General features: G+C 25.2%; 1 pseudogene; it reads right to left on the reverse strand.

The window, feature by feature from the left end:
* Positions 1–2,486: 2,486 nt before the first annotated feature.
* Positions 2,487–3,286, reverse strand: LOC112741210 (uncharacterized; annotated as a pseudogene).
* Positions 3,287–22,115: the final 18,829 nt, after the last annotated feature.

The raw sequence follows: 22,115 nt of genomic DNA on the forward strand, positions 1-22,115 counted from the left end.
ATATACTTTACAATACCTTGATGAGCCATTTTTACATCACCAAAATCATCAGGAGTATAAGACGTAAACAAATCTCTTCTAGATATAACATGAATAGAAGCATCATTATCAATCACCTAACTAATACTATTATCAACAAAGTTAAGAGATTCAAACTCCTCAACAAGTAGAAAATCATCATGAGTTACATTGACTTTGTCTTCATTGATACCATCATTTTTATTTATACTATCGTCTTTGCTTGCCTTGTCTTTCTCCTTCTTTAACTGCCAATAAAATTTCTTCACATACCCCTTTTAACCATAATGATGATACTCAATATTCTTATACCTTTCTTGAGACTTGTTTGTCCTTTGATCTCTACTTTTAGGACCTCGACTTTTGTTTCTTCCCCTAAACTCAGAAACCAGAACACCTAAATGTGTAGTCGATGTATTTTGTAACTTTCTTCTCATTTTTCATTCAAAACACTGCTCTTGACAAAATTCATAGAGATTATACCATCAGGAGCAAAATTAGACAATAAAATTTTGAGAATATCCCACAAATCTGGTAAAGAGCCAAGAAGTGCCAAACCTTAAATCTCTTCACAAATTTGACACTCATGGAAGATCACTGATTCATTATTCTTTAGAAGTTATTCAAGTGATATGTCATTAATGGCCATCTGTATATTTCAAAGCCAAAATATTTTGTTATTCTCAGTTTTTCAAGCATACAACTGTTCAAGCTTAATCCAAAGGATTCAAGCATGTGTCTCTCCAATAATATGATTTAACACATTATTGTCAACTCACTGCCTAATATATCCACAAACTTGTCTATGCAACAAAGTCCAATCACCATCAGATTTATCATTAAGCATCTTTGTACCAAAAACTGGTTGATGAAAATTCTTAATATAAAGCAAATCTTTCATCTTTGACTTTCACAAATCATAATTAGGACCATTAAAAGTGATTATCCTACTAATATTAGTATTAGCTTTCATTATTCACAAAATCACAAGTTCAGAAAAATACCAACAAGCTCTGATACCAGCATGAAAGAGCCCAGTAGCGAAAACAACACAAATATCCAATACAAGAATAATATAAAAACACTCACAACACAATATGACAACAACTATAAGTAAACAAATATATCAACTAAAACAACAACAAGAATACACCGATATTTTAACATGGAAAACTCTCTCAATGTGAGAGGTAAAAATCACGAGTCACCAAGACCAAGAAAATGGCTCCACTATAATCAAATATGAGGTATAAAAAAGTCTTAAATAAAACACAAATTGTGCATACAACCAGCCAACACATTAAAGCACCAAAGCTTACAAATGAATAACAAGATAAAAAAATACCCAATAGCAGAGTTGCTATTCAAAGTAGATTTTTCTCTCTACAAACCTTCAATCAAAATCTTCACCGTTCAGAATAAAGAATAAGATAAAATAAAACTGCAGTTCAAATTTCAGGACGATCCAACAATAAATTAATAAGAAATTACTGTCTAAAATCTACTACTCTACACAAAATAAAAATTTTATTTTTTCTTTTTTTTTTTTTATTTTATGGCTGTTCTCTTTCACTTTCAATAATCCCAAAAAATTTTATTAGGATAATAACACAAAAATACAAAAAAAAAAATACCCAAAAAAAATTGAACTTAAACCTCACAAAAGAGGAAAAAAAGTCCAACAGTACTAAACAAAGTAATTACAATATGGTTCACTTTCAACTTGCAAAAATTAATATTCAATGATAAATATTAGAGAGCCAAGTTCTGAGCAAATAAATAATCGCGGAAAGCATCTAAACAATAAGCCCAGTTCAAAATGAGTAACCTCCCATTCCAATTTTCCTGTAGTTTCGGTGGCATATGTCAAGACAATAATGGATTTTGTCTTCGTTGAGATGGAACAGAAGAAGTTCTAAGAATTGAAGATAGAGTCTTGGCAAATCGAGGTATTTCTCAATTACTATGCAATTTATATTAAAATGAATTATTAGTATAAAATATATATTAAAAAAATTAATTATATATATTTATATATATAATACCTAATTTTAATAATTAATCTTAATATATATCTAACATGTTTAATTTTCCAATAACATCAGGTGTCAAATAGAAGTATATGGTGATGTAGTGCGCATAGCTAAAACAGAATATACTATTATATTTATTTATTAAATTAAAACAAGAAGTGAAAAAGAAAAGGCATATGGGCATTTGGTAGGCGATAGTAGCCACCTTCCGAGATTGGAAACCTGCATAATGCATAATATAAAATAAGGCAAAAGTTAATAAATTAAATACCATATATTATATATGTAGCTTCTGGACAGTTTATTAATTCTTGTCGTGATTCATGAAAAATAAATCAACATATATAATATAATTAAGGATAACCTAGCTACCGTAATATATACTCAAAGGCCAAATAATATTCCGTTTACAATCTCGGTTTCACACAAATTAAATAAAAATAAAATAAATAATTCATCACTTTCATTCATCATCATCAGCCTTTCATGATGGAAAAATATACTAATAATAATGTACAATAGACATTAATTCCCCAACATTTATATTACAAGCAAGCAAATAAGAGTTGAAAATCATGGAGAATAAATAATTAAACAAATAAATATAATGCCATTCATTGATTGAATTTATACAAAAAAAAAAAAAAAAAAAAAAACTGCACGGAAATGAGTGAATTAATTTTCAGGAATGCTCTGAAGTGCAGGCCTCCAGTGCCTATGGTGAAGATCATGTTGATCATAGTGATCTCTTGCATATATCAATCGAGCAAGAACTTGTTCTGCTGAAGAAGAAGAAGAAGAAGAAGAACCTTGATGTTGTGATGATGAGGGTGCTGTCAACAACTTCTTAAGCTCCTTCTTGGAAATCATAATCTTGACTTTTCCATTTTCATCAGAAGAAGCTCTTAAGGCACCAAGAAGCTTCTTCTTCTCCACGTTTCCCAACCCACCATCTTGTTCTTCATCAAGCACCTTATTATTCTTCTTCTTTGAATTATACAGGTTACCATGTCTTGATGTTGTCAATGAACCCCAATCATCCTGCCCATTCCACTGAAGATTCTACCATGCAGCAGTTTCCCATAATCTGTAATATATATGATGATCAGCAACTACTACACTAGTAATATGTATTTATGGCTAGGTAAATGGATATGCTTAATATTTATGTGTTTTTTTTTTTTTTTTTTTATGATGGAGATTGTGAAAATGGAATGATGAGAGAGATTTGTGAGGTGGGGGGGCTTTGATATTTATACTTGTGTGATGCAAGCTAAAGAGAAGTTTGGTGATAGCTAGGCAAATTGACTTTCTCATTTTTTAATTTTTTTTTATTTTTTTTTTAAAAATTCCTCATGGATGATTTGGCAACTAGGATAGGATCGATCTCCTTTTTTTAATTTTATTATCAGATATTTAACAACTAATAAAGAAGTGTATGCGAGTATTTTCTTAATAAAATTGTTTATATTTTTTAATGAGAAGTGTTAGGACCAGTAAATTTTGTAATTTATAACTATTAATTAGTCATTATTAGTATTTTTAATGGTATAAAATTACTCATTTTTTTACTAGTTAATTGTTGGCCAAATTTTAATAAAAATATTACTAATTTTTTAAACATTCTCTTTTTTAATTTTGAACGTTTATCTCTAATTAAATTGGGTGGAATATTCGAAAATATTTAATAAAAAAATAATAATAAATAGTTAAAATTTATTTTATTTAATATTTATTAATTATTATTATAATTAATAAATATTAAATAAAATAAATTTAAATTATATATTTTTTAAAATATTATCGTAAAATATTTTGCTTTAACATGTGTGCATACATAATTTTGCATGGCAGCTGAAGAGGTGGGCTTTGTTGACCAAATTAAAATTATAATGTTGTCACGATCTTAGTCATTTGCAGCGTGTAGGACCCAATTGATGAACTAAGTCACTTGATTTGGTCTCACATCACATAGATCTGTGTGTGAAATGGGGGGTGGAAGAAGCATCTTCCATAGTGAGTGTGAACACATATATGCCAATGGAATCTTGGACTTATTAGGGATACTTTTATTTTGCTTCGCTCCTTCAATTCCATTTATTTACCTTCCCCTCTGGTTTTAGTTACTATCTACTACGTGCGACTAGTTATAATCATTTTCTTACTATTATTATTACAAACTAACAAAGAGTACGTAACTTCTTATTATTGTTAGGTAGGTCTGCCACCGTGTCACATTTACATGCATTAACGGGTTTAATCATGTGCTGACAAATTCAATAATATTGTTGTTAAATAACCAAAATATTTTAATTAATTTAGTTACAAGACTACATCATATATTAATTAGGTTTGTATTGTGAAAGGTAATTATATATATATATATATATATATATATATATATATATATATATATATATATATATATATATATATATATATATATATCCAGGTAATAATCTATAGATGGAAGATAGGCTATCAAACGGTTAGGTTTGGCTCATTAAACCTATGGATTAAATGGGCTTGGACCGTTTAAGTCTACTTTATTCGTGGACCATAATTTTTTAATTCGGACCGTTTATGGTCAGTTCATGAATTAAACGAGCCAGTCCGTTTATCCTTTTGTTTTATTTTTTAAAAAATATTTTGACAAAAAATATTATTTTTAGGTCAAAAATCTTTTAAAAATATTTTTTGTTGATGGGTCGGATTTTCGGATCGGATCGAAAAAATATCAATTAAAAGTGCTGTTTTTTTTAAAAAAATGTAAAAAAAAAAAAATTTAAATGGGTCACCCATTTAACCCGCAGGCTAGTTTGTTTAACTGTCATTTTTTGTGGATTAATCGGGCTCAGCCTATTTAGCCCGAAATTTAAATAGGCTTAATTTTAAAGACAAAATCTACCTATTTAAATAAGTAAGCAAACAACCAAGTTGGGTTGGTCTAGTGGTTAGCTCACTAGTCCGCTTAAGCAAGTGTCGGGGGTTCGAATCCCGCCTTGTGCATGCAGCAACTCATTGGCCAACGGCAAACCCTTAAATGGAGCTCAGTACCGCGACGGATTAGTCCTTGACCTATCGGGTTGAGGAATGCCGTGGGAACAAAAAAAAAAATAAGTAAACAAACTAACCCGATGAATTTGGTCCATTTTAACGTCCTAATGGAACATGTGACATGTCCAATATGTAGTTTAGAAGAAAGCTATGGTTTTAATAATGATGAATCCATCACAAATGATTAATTAGCTAAAAATGTTAGATGGTAGAGTGGATTAATCAATTAGTGATCCAATTAATTGGAAAATATCAATAGTATAACATATATACTGGCTATTAGTAACCACCTAGCTACATTATTTAGGGGCAGCTAGAAAGAGAAATAAAAATACGGTGATATTAAATATACAAGTGGTTTTAGTAGCTAAATTCAATTAAATTAGTACAAACCTGATTAAAAAAAAAAATCGTGTTCGTCCATATTTTTTTGTCTTCCTACTTTTTTATCATAAAAATTTTATTACAAAACACATAAATTTATTACACATCACATAAATTTTTACACGCAATACAAAAAATTTTGTACATAGTATATAAATTTATAGATATAGCACATAATTTTTGCATATAATAAAATAATTTATTGATATAGTACAAAAAAAAATTTATGTTGTGCACTAATTTTTTTATATTGCAAACCAAAATTTATATACTGTATATCAAAATTTTTGTACTTAATATCTTTACTGAAAATATATAAGAAAAAAAAGATAATAATAATAAAAAAAGATGAAAAAAATAAAGAAGGAAAATAAAGAAAAAAAAAAGAAAAAGAAGTTAAACAAGCATTTAAAGATTAGCGACCACTTTAATAAAAATATTAAAAATGTCTTTTTTTAAAGACGTTCACACATGTTATGTTATTATTGGACATTTTTATTAAACCGGTTAATAATTTATTTTTTATTATAAACCAGAACAAAATCAATTTATTATAGCAACAATAATAAACTCAATTGTTTGCATTATAATTATTAGACCCAATTTAATCTGATCAAATTATACCATATAAACTAAATATCTTTAAATTTTTTTATAAAAAGACAGTTATATCACTGACTTTTTGTTTTTCGGACATTTAAATCCCTAAAAATTTAAAAATACAATTAAATCCCTAAAAAAATTGGGTTTATTGTTATTATTATTAAAAAATCGGTTTTATTCTAATTTGTTAAGAAATTCAAAAATAACCGGTTCATTAATACGTCCAATAATAATGCGACACGTAAATATCTTTACAAAAAGACGTTTTATGCATCTTTATGGAAGCATCCCCTTAAAAATTTGATTATTAAAAATTTAATTCTTTAAAGAAAACCTAATTTTATTAATAAAAATAATATTTTTTTAAAGATAATTGAATACTAATATAAACTCAACAAAAGAAATTATCGAGTTACTACAACTTACATGACGTTTAAAAGAAATACCAAATATATAACTATTCAAACCCGAATCTTCTCGAACCCCATTCATGTTCAAAACCATAGTCATGAATATTCGTATTGAGTTCCAAATATATATTAGACTTAGTTCAATTTCAAGCCAATTCAACAAGATTAATTAATTAATCCATGTTTTTTCAATGGATCACTGTATGCGAAATGATCAACCGATGGAATTTTTGAAATGTTGGTGGATGAGGGAGTTCAATCATATATCGAACTTTTCTAGTTTACTTAACGATAATAGAAATATCTTTCGTAATCATAAGATGATAAGAATGTTGCGGACAAAACCGGGAGAAGAAACCCAAAATATATGCACCAATATTCAATGGTTAAATTAAAGCCCACAGGTATAAATAGAGATATTTTTGATTGATGAGATTCAACCATGCATGATGATGCTTATGCAATAATATCAAAAAATACAAAATTATTTATTATATTAGAAAATGCATAATCAATTCATTTTTATTATATAAAAATTGATACTAATTTTTTATATTAAATTTAAACGATATTTTTTTAATAATATCATGTCAGTAATTTTAATTACTTGATAAAATTTTAAAATTAATCAATTAAGTTTTAGTAAAATATTTTTAAAAAATAAAAATAATAAGTTGTTTTTAGAAAATTTTGAATACATTGTTTAATATTTTGGCATAACATTTGTAATTTATTATTTGTTTGTATTTAATACTGACTTTTTTTATTAACTCAAAAAATTTTATTACAAAGTACAAAAATTTAGTTATACATCACATAAATTATTATACGCAGCACAAAAAATTTTGCGTATAGTACATAAATTTAATTTATAGATATAATACATAAATTTTTACATAAAATATAAATAACACATAATTTTATTTATATTATGCATTAATTTTTTATGATGTATATCAAAATTGATGTATTGTGCATCAAAATTTTTATATTTAGTATTTTTGCTGAACCTATATAAAAAAAAGAAGAGGAAAACATAAAAAGAAAAAAAAATTAAACAATAACAATAAAAAAAAAGAGGTAACGGCAATGACAAAGACAACGTTAAAAAAAGAAGTATGTAAAAAAAGAAGACGACGATGGTAACAATAGAATAACAGTACGTATATAAAATTTTATTTAAAAAATTTAGACGTCTAACTTTATTAAAAAATAACATTTTTTTTTAAATAATTGAATACTAATATACACTTAACAAAAGAAATTAAGAAGTTTCAAACTTATATGACGTATAAAAGAAATTACGTACCAAAATATATAACTACTCAAACCCTAATCTTCTCGCATTCCCATTCATGTTCAAAAGCATATATATGAATATTCATATTGAGTTTCAAATATATATATATATATATATATATATATATATATATATATATATATATATATATATATTAATATTAAACTTAACTAACACAAGTTTTGTTAATGGATCACTTTATGCGAAGTGATCAATTAGTAAAATTTTGTTTTTTAATCCCGTTAGATAATTAATTAGAGATGTAGTTAATTATAGACAATATAATTGACTTTTTTTTAAAGAAAATATTAATTCAAACTATCATATAAAACATCTAAAATTTTAATAAAAAATATTTAAAATTATTTTAAAATTTCTAATATTCATTTTAAAATTCTAAAATTATTTCTAAAATTATTTAAAAATTTTCTAATAAAAAAAATATCCAAAAAGTATTAAAAAGAAACATTCAAAACCTAACAAAAATAAATATTCAAATCATTTTAAGAATTATAAAACCTAACATCAAAATAAAACATCAAAAAACTATTAAAAAAAGAACGTTCAAAAATTAAATAAGAAACATCTAAAATTATTAAAAAAATCTTCTAAAACCCAAAAAAAATATTTAAAACAAAAAAATCTAAAATTTAAGAAAAAAAACATCCAAAATTAGTAAAAAAAAATTTAAAATCAAGAAAAAAAATCCAAAATTGATAAAAATATCCGAAACTTAGGTAGCGTTTGTTTTGAGGTATTGAGACAGAGACGGAGAGACCGAGACTTAGTATCATGTTTGTTGGTTTAGAAACTGGTACTAAAATTTGTCTCTGTCCCTAAAATTTCAGTATTTTAGTACCTTCAAAAAATAAGGATACAGGAACTAAAATTTTTACAGATAGAGACTGAAACTTTAATAATATTTTATACCTAAAATATCTTCATTTCAATTAATTAATTCTAATTTTACCTTTTGTACAAATTAAAATAAAATTTCATTCTTATTTCAATTTCTGTCTCCCACTTTACACCAAACAAAATACTAAAATTTATTTCAATCTCAATCTTTTAGTCTCTGTCTGTCGGCGACACTGCATTCGTAAAAAATGGGTACTGTGTGTCTCTAACGGTGGTTGGTGAGAATGGCAGAGATACACGTGTGGATAAAAATAAAAAAGAAGGATTAAAATGTATATGGTTGTTTTTTTAATTATGTATTATTAATGGGTTAAGATGAAATTAGAATTGATTTAATGAGACATTTTTTTAATTAATTTTTTAAATTTTTATGAGACATTTTTTAATTAGTTTTCTATATATTGTTTTTGAAATGTTGGTGGATGAGAGAGTTCAATTATATTTACTTAGTAACGATAATGGGAGTATCTTTCATAAGAAACCCCAAATATATGCACCGATATTCAATGGTTAAATTAAAGCCCACAGGTTTAAATAGAGATATTATTGATGGGTGAGATTCAACCATGCATGATGATGCTTACGCAATAATATCAAAAATGGAAAAATTATTTATTACATTAGAAAATGCGTCATTAGTAATAATGCGTTGTACATTATCAAAAATAAAAAGGAAAAGTCTAGGAGCAGCAATTTTATTAAATTCTGACCAGCGTGTAACTATAAAAGAAAAGTAAGTCATTGGATGAAATTTTACACCAATCTTACACTATTAAAACTATTTTAATAGCTATTTGATGGCTACAAATTACAAAAATTGCTGGCCCTAACATTTCTCAAATAAAAAATGATGGAAAGACACATGTGCTTCTCCAAGCTGGCTAGTTTGCTTGCAAGAGCTGGACAGCAATTTAGTCGGTTGGTACTTGGTAGTTGAACGCATTTGCATGTGATCAACAGTAATATCTCTATATAATGGAAGCATCTTCGAAAAAAGATCAATTCATTAAACAATGGTTGCCAAAAAGAAAAATAATTTATGAATTAAAATTATAAAAAAGTTTATATAAATATTTAGTTATACAAAACATTCTATATGAATACTAAAAATTAGTATTAAATTAGTTGTTATATATTTTTATTAAAATATTTACTTTAAATATTTTACAAAAATATAAAAATTTACCTGTAGTTATTTTTACGTAAAATTAATAGTTAAAATTATTACGTAATAATTTAGTTAAACATATTGAATTATATAACAATTTTTAGTTATTAACTTCATATAAAGACAACCGTATAAATTTTCACTTTACATAAAATAATTAAATTTATTATAATAGAATAATAAAATCTTTTTCATAAACAATGCATATTATTATTATTATTATTATTATTCAGATTTATTTTTTATTATTTTTTTTCTATATTATTTTTAAATTTTATTCTATAAAATCTATATACTAAATTGATAGGTTTTGGAAATTGAATTAAATTTTTATTTTTTGTGCTGTTTTAAAGTTTTACAATATTCCATAATAATATACCCTCTAAATATAAGATCATATAAATATTAAGTATACAAAATTTTTCTAATAGAAAAAAAGGTTAAAGCTAATTTTTAGTATTTATGTAGTATGATTGTTAATTATATTTAATTCAATTTTTTATTTTAAAAGTTATATAAATATAGATTTTATTAAAGAATAATAAAAATTTAATTTTAATGTACTGTGAATATGTATCTAATAACATAACATTACATTAGCAAAAATAAATATTTTTTATATTATTAACTGTGTGAATAATTACTAAAAAAAAAAACAGATATAATTATATAATTATATAAACTATTTTATATTATCAGTAGTATATCAAAATTAAACTTTAATGATAATAATGCAAAAGCAATATATAATAAAAGTATTATAAAAATGCATTGTACTTTGTACATTCATTTATATAAAAATGATTTGAGCCACTTGATAGCTATTTAAAAGGGAAACAAGGAAAAAGGCACAGAGCTACCGACTAAGGGATTTGTTACTTTTTCTTGGATAATTGTTTTGCTGTACTCCACAGAGAGAAAAATCACTTAATTAAGGAAGATGTTTTAACATTTTTTGAATGTATTCATATATATATATATATATGTTGGCTCTTTGTGAATATAAATATATGGCGAGTTCATTTGGATTTCTTGTGGGATTAATTTGTTAAAACAATAACACCATAAAAATAATAATTTGCAATGTTATTACTTTTCTCCTACATGCCTATTATTGAGGTGCTGATAGACACAACTCACCCGTTGTATCCTCTCAAGTTAGCTATTATGTCATATTATGATGACGATAATTTAATTTCATGATGGTGAAGATAGGGGTTTTAAACAAACTTGTACGTATATATATACATGGTGGATTCAACAACACATCTCACATTTTTTTTTCCCCTTCTGAATTCTCTCGAATTATTAATCTCCAATTTCCGGAGAAGTAACAGGTTTCCTACTATAATTTTTTTCTAAAATAAAACAATTATATTCATTTTTCAGGAAATAAAAATAAGAATTAGTAAATAATCATCCGTTTCAATTTAGATGCACGCTATGCTATGGTACCTAACTACTTATATATACTTGCCTAATTTACTAAAAAAAATAAAAATTAATATTTAAATTAAAAATATAAAAATAAATAATTTTTAATATTTAAAATTTACTATAAAAAATAACTTCGGCATTAAAATTATAGGAACCACGCAATTTGCCTTCAATTTATTTATCTCATTTCAAAAACTTCAACATTTTGTAATGATTTGTCTATTACTAACATCAAAGTACCATTACTTTTCTTTCCTTACATACAACATTATTGTTGATGATGTGATTGTGTGATAGTTACTAATTACATATGCACTTATCCATATGACCATATCTATTTCAAAATTTCTATCTAAATATTTAAGAAAATTTAAAATGTCTATCCATTTATATATATATATATATATATATATATATAGGGAAGGTCTCTGGTGGCTAAAATTGTGGTGGCTAAAGGTGACTTATTGTTGACCAACAAATATTTTGTTGACACCTAGTGGTGTTAGGTAATGTAAGAAAAGTGTTAAGACCAAGGGCAAAAGAATAAGTGTATGTCCAAAAACTGTTTTTTGTTCATGTAGATCATTAATTCATTATTGAATCATGGCCCTTGTTTTGATCAATTTTGTTTATTTTTTTAAAATTGTATAATGATATGTAATGTACGTTCATTTAAAAATAATACAAAAAACTATTTGAAATTATATTTAAATTAAGATTTAATCATTTTGTTAGCTAGTCCCTATAATTTTGCAAAATTTTTAATTAGGTCTTTGTATTTTTTTTTTTAATTGAGTTCTTACACCAAATTTTTTTTAATTGGATCTCTACACTTTTTTTCTTTTATTTGGGTCCTTGCACCATTTTTTTTAGTTAGATCCCTATAAAATTAAGTCAATTACTGCCAAAAAATATATAATTAAAAAAAATTAGTACAGAGACCTAATTAAAAGGAAAAAAAAAAGTATAAAGACCTAATTAAAAATTTTGTAAAACTATAGAAACCAACAGAGTAATTAAACCTTAAATTAAATATTATTTTAAAATTTTAAATTTATTTTAAATATAATCAGTTAAATGTAGTTTGAATATATATAATTTAATTTTAGCATTTATATTTAGAATTATATTTATTAATTAAAATTAAATAGTATATAATTTTAAATTATAAGTTAGTATATGTAAATTATATTAATTAATTTATTATTAATTTTAAGGGTAACTAATTAAAATTAAACTCTGAAAAAATTATTTCTATTGAGCATGAAAATGCTACCGTTAATTTTTTTTATGAAATATTCAAGATGTAACCTAAACCATAGTAGGTTTTTTTTAATATTTTCTATATGATTAAACTAAAAAACCAAAAAAAGTTTATTTTTAAAAGTTCATTAAATTAATAGGTTAAAATTTTATATTTAATAATATATAATAAATTTAAACTATTTTAATAATATATTTAAAATATTTTAATTTATTTATTATTTATGTAATGCATGATTAATATCAGTTATCTACCAATTTATTTAAATTATAACTATATTAGAATAAAATATTTTCTAAGTAAATAAAAATTTGATATTCACCTTCATTTAAGATTTTGTCAACAAAAATTTAAATTAATTATTTTTCTATTGGTGCCATAAAATAAAAGTATCAAAAAATTATCTATTTATTTTTAAAAAAATCGATAAAGTGATAAGTTTTTAATTTTTAGTTGCCTAAAAATTTTTTATAACATTTTTAACTTATACTTTAGAGAATTTTACAACCATGTATTTAATTATCTCAATTATTTTTTAAGATGTAATATTTTATTTATAGTTATTTTCTATTATTTTTATTTTTATCTCATTTGACATCGAACTTAGCTTGTTATAAAATTATAATATTTAATCTATTATATATTATTAAATATAAACTTTTAATTTATTAATTTAATGAACTTTTAAAAATAAACTTTTTTTTGGTTTTATAGTTTAATCATATAGAAAATATTAAAAAAAAACTACTATGATTTAGGTTACATTTTGAATATTTCATAAAAAAATTAATGGTCGAATTTTCATGTTTAATAGAAATAATTTTTTCAGAATTTATTTTTAATTAGTTATCCCTAAAATTAATAATAAACTAATTAATATAATTTACATATACTAACTTATAATTTAAAATAATACACTATTTAATTTAAATTAATAAAATATAATTCTAAATATAAATGCTAAAATTTAAATTATATATGTTCAAACTACACCTAACTGATTATATTTAAAATAAATTTAAAATTTTAAAATAATATTTAATTTAAGATTTAATTACTCTGTTAGTTTTAATAATTTTGTAAAATTTTCAATTAAGTTTCTATACTTTTTTTTTCTTTTAATTAAATCCCTACACCAATTTTTTTTTAAATTAGATCTCTCTTAGCAGTAATTAACTTAATTTTATAGGGATCCAACTAAAAAAAAAGTTCATGCAGGGACCCAAATAAAAGAAAAAAAGTATAGGAATCCAATTAAAAAAAAGTTTTGGTATAAAAACTCAATTAAAAGGAAAAAAAGTACAAGGACCTAATTAAAAATTTCGCAAATTTATAGGAACTAACAAAATAATTAAACCTTAATTTAAATATAATTTCAAATAATTTTTTGTATTTAAATAAACGCAAATTACATATTATTATACAATTTTAAAGAAATAAACAAAATTAATTAAAACAAGAGCCATGATTCAATAATGAATTAATGACTCACATGAACAAAAAATAGTTTTTGAGCATGCATTTATCCTTTTGTCCTTGACCTAACACTTCTCTTGCATTACCCAACACCACCATATGTCAACAAAGTATTTGTTAGTCAACAAAAGTCACCTTTAGCCACCACAATTTTAGCCACCAGAGAACTTCCCATATATATATATATATATATATATATATATATATATATATATCAAATTGATTATTTTTTTAAATAACACTCTTAATTAAATAATTATTAATTAATTATATATATTGAATTATTTAAAGATACTTCATATCTTAATAATTTTAACAATTATAGAAAATTAATTTTAAAAATTAATTATCTAAACTTTAGAACAATTTTTGTTTCAAAACTTAACTAATATAAGCTGGAAAAAACTGATTCTCTAGCTGAATTCTAATTTTAAACATTATCAAATTTTATTTATTATTTTTCTTAATTTATATATTTTAACTTTTTAGATAATTATTTGTAACGAAGTGAATAGGTATTTAAGATTTTGTATGTGAGCTGTTTTTTATTTTTATTTTTTTATTTTTTTATTTTTTTTTACTTTTTTCCCTCCAACATTTGAGGTAAAATATGAAGTTGATGAATGAATTGAGGGGTGACACTGATTTTGTCAAATAGTGAAATGTCTGAACGAAGAAGCGATTGGCAAATGGCAACGCCAAAAAAAGCATGACTGTTTCTCAAATCTCAATCAATAAGAATTATACTGTATATCACATGTGTAGGGTCCTCATTCTTTTTACTATTCTTCAATTTGGATATAACTTGAGCATAATAAAACTCAACTATTCTTATCCAACCCTAGAGGCTAGAGCTACCCTAGAAAACTATTCTATTCTTATCTCAACACGTATAATAATCCTGCCTATATATGTAGTAACCTTTGCTGTCATCGTCACAAAAAAGAGTTGACACTTGACACACTAAATATTCGTTCTATATCCAACACAATTCGTTGCAACTTGCAAGTAGAGGTATTTCAATTTTGTATATACGCGTCATAACGGAATTTATGTTTTACGTTTTTTTTTTTTTTCAATCTATGAAAATATAAAGATATATCTTCAGATTACCATGTCCTGGTAAAGGGCACAGCGTTATTAATTAGGGTTCATTTTATGATTCTTTGAAGGTAGAAATTCAAATATATTAAGAGACATAAAATAATTTGAAGAAAGAAACATATAAACATATAATAATGCAAATCATTTTTTCGTCCGGAGCAAAATGTATCAAGTGATATGTTTTTCTAAAATCGTTTTTTTTTTTGTTTGGGCTTGGACATTGGTATTCCTCTTTCGGTTGCTGGTAACTTTGGATATTTTCCTTTTGTGAAGGCCCACATAAAAAATAAGGATATATATGGAACAAGGTTTTGGGCCTTGTATTTTCTAAACTTGGGAACCCACGAGCATTTAGTTTTGGTCACTGAAACCCACTCGCATTTATTATCCTTCCTATAATCCTATTACGAGTTTGCAATTACACGGATCAAGTCAGGTTTAGCTTAATTTGAATCGCCCCAACATTTTTAGTTAGCCGATTTCTTAAGACCCAAAACCAATTTTTTTAAAAATAAGGGCTGGTCGAAGTTAGGGATTGCCAAAAAATATGCATCTCCGGATACTCACTTTGGGAAAGCTAATAAGGACTCGCAAAATCTCCACGGAGATGGGAATGGAGACCGGCATCACGAATAAATGAGGACGAGAACGAAGATTGATGTATTCACTCCATGGGGATCCGCAAAATTTTTGCAAAAAAAAAAAATTATTATATATATATATATATATATATATATATATATATATATATAAAAGTTATGCACGTAAATCTAATTTAATTTATTTTAAATTATATATTATTATATTAAATTTGTGTTCAAATTATGTTTGATTTGATATATTTAGTTGAATCATATAAAATTTTATTATGGTTGTGTTAATTTTTTTTTTAAAAAGTAAAACTTAATAATATCCAATTGTCCATGGATACTCATAGTTATCTGTTTCTCTCGCGAAAAAAAAAAAATAGAGACTCGTGGTGGAGATGGAATGAAGATGGTTGGACATTTTAATAAACGAGAATGAGAGAGGTAGGGGAGGGGTCTTTGTTCCATGAAGATCCATTGTTATCCATACTCGAAACTGAGTTGACCCGGTAGTAAATCAATGTATATAGTTTTGGATATTATTATACATAACAAATTAATAAAATTTTAAAGACTAAATCTCTATTTTGGTCTCTAAAATTTATGCGATTATCTATTTTGGTCTTTGAAATTTAATTAAAGGTAAATGACATCGTTTACTCGTCATCCAATGTAGTAGGAAGAGTGCTATATCAATACTCTGTTTGCCTAGTTGAGGGACCATATTGGTGCCTGAATTTGAATCTAAGGATTAGTATAGGTAATTTTAAATTTTAGAGACCAAATTAAATAATCACGTGAATGTCAAGGACCAAAATAGGTATTTAGTCAATTTTAAGAGTTAGAAATGAAAGTCAAAATAGGTATTTGCCAAAAATATTATATTTTGTTGGTCAGTTAGCATTATTGAATCTATTAACCATAATAATATGCAGATCATTGATTGGCATATAAAAATATTTTTATTCTATTTAGTATTTAATTTTGATAAAACATTAATTAATTTTGAATTTAGTTATTATGAATTATTATATCTAAGAATATAAGTTAAGATTGTTATTAAAAAAATTTTAAATGTTTTATTTTAATAAATGCTTAACAAATCATTAAAATAAAAAATTTAAATTTAAATTATAATTATTTAAAATTATATAGTTTGAATTTTTAATGACTTGTAGAAAATATTTTTAATTATTATTTTTAATATTTTATAGAAAATATTTATAATTATTATTTTTAGAAAATGTTTGATTTTTAATTAGTTCACAATATGATTTTATTTTTTTCTTTTACATCCATATTTGAATGCAAATTTAAATGTCAATAAAGGAAATAAGAAAATCTTATTGGTAAATTTGTTCACATGAGTTAACATATATTGCTTATTTAACTTGTGAATTTTTTTTACGTAAAACGAACATAAAAAAAGTATTACGAGTTTAAGTAATAATGATTTAAACATATGTAACTTAACATAGTAGTGTTTACTTAACTAAATTATACCCAAATGGTTATTACTAAAGAAAACATTGCAATATGTGGTAATACGCATTTTGCAGCGGTTAAAATAAAACCGCCGCAAAATGTAAAACAATAACTCACCCGATGGTACCTATAGCAGCCGTTTTCGAAAAGACGCTGCTAAATGCAAGCCTGATTGAAATATAGCGACGGTTTGAGAAAAAAAAAACGCCGCTAAATGCAAGCCTAATTGAAATATAGCGATAGTTCGAGAAAAACCGCCACTAAATATAGTCATGATTGCAGCCCCAACCAATAACCGCCGCTATATGTGCCGCATGTTGCCGTTTTGTGGTGGTTTTACGATTTTATAAAATCGCTGCAAAATTTCCGCCGCTATTTACCAGAATTGTTGTAGTGATAATATATGCAGTGTAGGCTCACTAAAATGTGACCAATGATAAAATTATGGATATACTATATAATAAAAAGAAAGTTTTTAAATATACCGGTATATTGATATTTTAGTGATTTTTAACTTTTGATCTTAATTTTATATATTATATATATTTTTTATTATTAAGATCAACGATTAAAAATTAATGAAATACCGATATACGGATATATTTAAAAAATTTTCTATAAAAAAAATTTCCTTAATGACACAGATTTTCCTTAAAAAGATTTTGCTGCACCGTACTTTAATTTTGTTTTTTAATTATATGTTATTTTTTTTCAAAAAATATAAATGTGTCAAATTGATCAATTTGTTAAATAATAGTGTCACATTAATTAAGTGGCACTTAACATTCGGATAAATTTAATAATTTTTGTTTCAAAAAAAAATTTAATTTTATATGATTTTATTTATATATTTTTTAATAAACTTAGTAGTTTTCTATCTTGAAAAACACATTAATCAATGTGTTTGGGTGATTAGTTGTCGTAAGTCAAATTTTTGGAATTTAGCATATCTGGATTTAAAACTGTGGTACAGTCCAAATATTTTCATCACAACGAACATATAAGTTGCACTGTTCCAAATAAGTACGATTCAATCGGTCCAACTCAGTTCGTGTAGTCTTATTTATATGGGCCGTATTTATTAAGATACGGGACTCCACAATTCATATTCAAATAAGTTTATTCTCCCATTACTTTAATTATTACCACTAAAATAATAACGGTCTCAAATATATGATAACTTCTAATTCTGAATGGAAATAATTGTCTATTATTATCTGAAGTTATTTTTAAAAAGTGATTAAATCTCATCTATAACTTTATAAATATTTTAACATTTTAAGTATTTTTTTTCAATTCAATTTTACTGAAGCTTGCTAAACTCTTGTTGATGCTTAGATATGAGAGTCCATTATAAGTACTTTTGTCCCATTACCGTCGTCTAGACGAAGACGTTGAAAAAATCTCATCCCAATGTACAATAAAAAATTTTACTCAAAAGTGTTTGAACCGTACCTCACATCCAAGCCTAAGAATACTATCTAATTTTAGATAAGACCTTGAAACAATAACAATATATGTTCATTTATATTAAATTTTTAAAAAAATAATTTATGATATAATATTAAAATTCTTATAATAAAAAAAATTTAGGATTTATTCCTTCTTGTTTCAAAGGATAAAAAAATGGAGTGTTTTTTATTTTAGATTTATGCCGCAATGCAGATAATTAGAAAAAATATGAGGCGGCTAAAAAAGATATAAAAATAGCTGTAAGTGAAATAAGAATAAGAGCATATGAGGTCTCTACCAGTCTCTAGCCACGAAGAAAGGAGAAAAATGTATATATAGAATCGCAAAAAGTCGTAAAAGAAGAATGAGAGACTTAGATCAGGTTAAGTGCATAAAGGATAAAAATGGAGAGATTTTGGTTCAATATGAGAAGATTAATGAAAGGTGAAAAAACTACTTCTACGAGTTATTTAATGAAGGACAGAAGACTCTTCTGAGACTTGGTTGGTTATGCACGAGGGAAGAAGATTAAAACTTCGACTACTATTGAAGAATTCGAGATTTTGAGGTAAAATAAGCTCTAAAGCGGATGAAAAATGGCAGGACAGTAGGACCGATAATATTCCGACAATTGAAATTTGGAAAGACCTTGGAGAGAAAGGCAACAGTTGGTTAACCAAATTTTTTAATGAGATTTTAAGGTCAAAGAAGATGACAGATGAGTGAAGAAAGAGCACCTTCGTACCTATTTACAAGAATAAGGGGATATATAAAGTTGCAGAAACTATAGATGAATCAAACTTATGAGTCATACCATAAAGTTATGGGAAATGGTGATAGAATGAAAACTGAGACAAGAGACACGAGTAACAGAGAACCAATTTGATTTTATGTCAGGTAGATCCACCCCTGAAGCTACATACTTGTTAAGAAGGATGATGAAGAGGTATCATATTAATAAAAGGGATCTACATATGTTGTTTATTGACTTGAAAAAAGCATATGATAGAATGTCAAGGGATGTCTTATGCAAGGTTTTGGAAAGAAAGAGAGTAAGAATCGCATATATTCGTGTAATTAAAGACATGTATGATGGGGTTACAATTAGTGTGAAAACTCAAGGTGGTGTGATAGAGAAATTTTTTATTGGTATAGGATTACATCAAGGATCATTCTTAAATTCATACATTCTCACATTAATATTGAAAGTACTTACAGAGCATATCCAAGAGCCTGTACCATGGTGCATGCTTTTTGCCGATGATATTGTCCTTGTGGGAGAGTTAAGGAAAGACCTAAATAAAAAGTTGGATTTATGGAAAGAAGTTCTAGAAGTGTATTGTCTGCCCATAAAGCCATAGCAAGACGAAATATATGGTATATAAGTTTGGCCGTCGAAGGAAAACTCCTAATACAGAGGTGAAAATTGGAAAAAACATCTTACGAAATATTAAAAATTTTAAGTATATTTGGTGCATCATATAGGATATAATAGAGAGATTGAACAAATATAAATAATAGAATCCAAATAGGTTGGTCAAAATGGCGGAGTATGTATCGTTTTATATGTGACAAAAAAAAGTGCCTTTAAAACTTAAAGGTAAATTTCATTGCACTGCTATCAAACCGGCTATGTTTTATAGTACAGAGTGTTAGACGGTTAGAGAAGATTACGAACATAAGTTAAGTGTGGCAGAGATGAAGATGTTGAGATGGATGAATGGTCATACACGATTGGATTAGAATAAAGAACAAAGATATAAGAAAGAGAGTTAGAGTAGTACCTATTGTGAAAAAGATGGTAGAATCGCATCTCAGGTGATTTGGATATGCAGAAAGAAGACTGACAGAGCACCCAATCAAAAATATGGATGAGATAAAAGATGAATAAGGGTGAAAGGTAAAAAAAAATTTAGACCATCCATAAAATAATCAAATAAAATTTACATATAAATGATTTCTTTATAAACATAATATATTATAAAATTTAATGACGTGTTTTAATCCATATAACCGATATTAAGTAGTGAGATAAGACTTTCTCGTTGTTGTTGTCGTCGTTGTTGCCTTCGGCATTCATGTCTATCTACCCGAAATGATAAAGAATAATCAATCTTGGTGTAATAGTGTTTTCAGTTAAATTCTATGTCCTGTCCATTCTAGTACCGCCTGTGTTCAATTATGAATTAATTAACACAACATATGGACAGATTTACAGTATAGCCAAAATTAGGAGAAAATTAAATACCTAAAACAACACGTGGCAGAATGCAAATGCTACATCTTGAAGTGTGACTAAAATATATGAATCAACTACTAATTTACCTTTTGAAAAATATTGGTTTGGTAAAATAGTTATTTTAAAAAATAAACATACTCATGACTTTTGAAAGATTATTTTTATTTGATAAAATATTTTAAATATTTAACTAATATAGTTTTAGACTAGAGCACATCATGTTAAACTTATTATTAGTAAAATTTTTTATTTTTTATTTTAATAAATATAAAATAATAAATATATTAAGACTTAAATTTTACATATTTTTATAAGAAAATTAATTAGTAATTTTAATATAGACTCTAAACACATCTTATCTGAATTCATTTTGATAGTGAAGTTATTGCAATTGACTTTAATTTAATTGATTGTACGAATGACACGTTGTTTCTTGACGTAGTACTATCTTCATCATTTCCAAACCCTCAATTTTAAATAGTGTGGGGGGCTAGTAGATTCAAACTTTTATATTGAAGTTTAAAAAAAAAAAACAAGTAATGAGAAAAATATAAAATAATTCCTGACAATTATTTCGAAAGATAATGAGGTTTTTGACTAAAAAAAAAATTTAATCTAGCTCTCATAATTAATTTGAAAGGATAACGAGATTTTTGTGCCAAAAAAAAGTTAATATTATTTTTTTGACACAGAAATTAATACATTCCAAAATAAATTAAAAATCAAATTAAATATTTTTTTTTTTTGAGAGTTCATTGTCATTTTGAGATAATTATCAGAAACCGAATGAAATATTCACTCGACAGTAATTGTTACCATTATATTACAGAGAATTCTATTTGTTCTCTCAAAAAGATATTTACAAACTTTATCTGAGTTCGTGCAAATATTCGACACTTGATGAAATTTTGATTAGAAAAAAATATGACATGACAAAAGCATCCATTTATTATGATAGAGGTCAAAAGTAAGATTAAGTCGAAGTTAAATTGATGTCACATGAGGAATAGATTTTTTACTAGTAAAAAAAAGAGAACGTAGAGTACATTCTTTAATAATTAAGATATGATAACAACGTTGGCAGATGAACTTAGAAAACAATAAAAAAATTGGATCATGATAGAGAGTATCACTCAATACGATTAAATTTGTCATTTATAAAAGGAGAAATCAAAGTAGG

Source organism: Arachis hypogaea, chromosome 14 (genome assembly GCF_003086295.3).
Source record: "Arachis hypogaea cultivar Tifrunner chromosome 14, arahy.Tifrunner.gnm2.J5K5, whole genome shotgun sequence".
In the NCBI taxonomy this organism is placed as follows: domain Eukaryota; kingdom Viridiplantae; phylum Streptophyta; class Magnoliopsida; order Fabales; family Fabaceae; genus Arachis; species Arachis hypogaea.